This window comes from Nicotiana tomentosiformis, chromosome 8 (assembly GCF_000390325.3).
Source record: "Nicotiana tomentosiformis chromosome 8, ASM39032v3, whole genome shotgun sequence".
NCBI lineage: Eukaryota > Viridiplantae > Streptophyta > Magnoliopsida > Solanales > Solanaceae > Nicotiana > Nicotiana tomentosiformis.
In genome coordinates this window covers 110,908,067-110,910,876 of record NC_090819.1, presented here as the reverse complement: position 1 = coordinate 110,910,876, position 2,810 = coordinate 110,908,067, and positions in this window count along the sequence as shown.

Here is a 2,810-nt window from a genome sequence, read left to right as displayed (position 1 = left end):
GCAGGACATGGCAGGACGCAGGACATGACAGGGCTTGGCCATGGCTCGGCGTCGGACGTGGCCATGGCTCGGCGTCGGACGTGGCAAGACATGGCCATGGCACGACGCAGGACATGGCAGGGCGTGGCCATGGCACGGCGTCGGACGTCGCAGGACATGGACATGGCACGACGCAGGACATGACAGGACATGGCCACGGTAGGATGCAGGACATGGCAGGGCGTGGCCATGGCACGGCGTCAAACGTGGCAGGACATGGCCATGGCAGGACGTAGGACAGGGCAGGACGCAGGACATGGCAGGGTGTGGCCATGGCACGGCGTCGGACGTGGCAGGACATGGCAGGATGCAGGACATGGCAGGGCATGGCCATGGCATGGCGTCGGACGTCGCAGGACATGGCCATCGCATGAGGCAGGACATGACGGGACATGGCCACGGCAGGGCGCAGGACATGGCAGGGCGTGGCCATGGCACGGCGTCAGACGTGGCACGACGCAGGACATGGCTGGACGCAGGACATGGCAGGGCGTGGCCATGGCACAGCGTCGGACGTCGCAGGACATGGCCATCGCACGAGGTAGAACATGACGGGACATGGCAGGGCGTGGTCGTACGTGGCCATGGCCCGACGTCGGACGTGGCGGGACATGGCAGGAAGCAGGACATGGCAGGACGCAGGGCGTGGCCATGGCACGGCGTCAGACGTGGCAGGACATGGCCATGGCAGGATGCAGGACAGACGGGACATGACAGAAGCAAAATATATAACAGCTAGTGAAGCTGCTAAGGAAGCTGTATGGATGAAAAAGTTCTTAACTGAACTTGGTGTGGTTCCTTCAATAGAAAGTGCATTTCCATTATTGTGTGACAATACTGGAGCCATTGCTCAATCAAAAGAACCAAGATCATACCAAAAATCCAAACACGAAGGTATCACTTGATAAGAGAGATAATTGAACATGAAGACGTCGAGATTCAAAAGGTTGATGGAAAGGAAAATGTTGCAGACCCATTCACTAAAGCTCTTGGAGCAAATGAGTTTGACAAGCACAAGTGGAAATTGGGAATGAAGTACAAGAGCAATTGGCTCTAGTGCAAGTGGGAGATTGTTAGGGATATATTAAATATGCCCTAGATCTAATCTCATATTTGATGACATGAACATATGTTAGTGAATGTTATTTGATATAAAAATATATATGGCATTTGATATTCATTTATCATAATTATTATTAATTGCTTGATTAATTTAATAAGGTCCTTGATTAAATTTTGAGACTTGTCAACATGATGGATTCATGATAATGAGAATAAAGTCTCTTACAATTTAACCTAAATTTTATTCTTGATCGTAGGATTATTAATTTGTATATTAGTAATCCGGTTAGATCAATATTTATGTGATCGTATTTATGGGATAAAAATTAGTTGATCTCATTAACTAAATAATATAAATAGATGATGCATATAGATATATGATCATTGAACCGAATCTTTGGATAATTCCTAATGGTTAGAATTACCATAAACTGTCAATAGGATATTCTCTTGAAGAATGTGATGTAAAAGTTTCCTTTGACCTGGTATCATCATAGTAATTGACAAGTGTCACGACCCCAAATTCCCTCCGTAGGATGTCGTGATGGCACCTAGTCTCTAAGACTAGGTAAGCCTATCAATGCTGAATAATAATAAATATCTGAAATAAATAAACTACAAATCAAATAATTTCAACTACCAAAACCCGGTAGAAATAAGTCACAAGCTTCTAAGAATTTATTCTCTATGTCTCTATATATCAGAGTCTAAAGAAAATAAGAAAGACAACATAGTAAGATAGAAGGGGACTCCGGAGTCTGCGGACGCTGGCAGATATACCTCGAAGTCTCCTCGTACAGCTAGTTTACTGATGCGTGGTCTGATAAGGTGTATCTGGATCTGCACAAAAAGATGTTCAGAAGCGTAGTATGAGTACACCACAATGGTACCCAATAAGTGACAAGCCTAACCTCGGTAGAGTAGTGACGAGGTCAAGTCAGGCCCTACTAGAGAATAAATAATGGCATGGTAAAATGTTTAAAGAATATTATAAGATAAAATGACACTGAAAATGAATCAAGTAGTATGTCACATTTAACTACATCAAATAATGGCAAATAAATACCTCTTGGAAACAAAATAGAATTCTTTTCAACTTTAAGAAAATCACAACAATAATCAAAGGCAACTGCGGCCATAAATTAATATCAACAAGGGCACTCCCGAGGTACCGCCTCGTAGTCCCAAATCATAAACAAATTCACAATATCTCATCTTCTTATCTCACCGCGGGAGCCTTCACAATTTATTTTAAAGAAAATACTTTTCCCGAAATAGCATCCCGCATTTTAGCCATCCTTATCACACCGCATGACTTCTAGTAGTTCCTCCTACTAGCCACGCGTATCAAGCCACCCTTATCTCACCGCATGCATTTCAATACCCAGGCCTTATACCACCTCATGCGTATCAATATCACAATATATCACAATTTGCACCTCATGTGCTCAAATAATTTAACTTGTCAAAATAATATTTTTCCACAATAAAGAGCTCACGGATCATGTCAAATAATTTCAACAATAATATTTTTCCACAATAAAGAGTTCACTGCTCCATCACAATGAGTACGAAAATCTTACAAAAATATTCAGGAGTAAATAATTCAGGAAAATAATAATCCAAAATCTTTAATACGTTGCTTCAATATCAAGTTTAAAAATGTCAAATACTTCATATTAATAATATATAATTTAAAGAAAATCAAC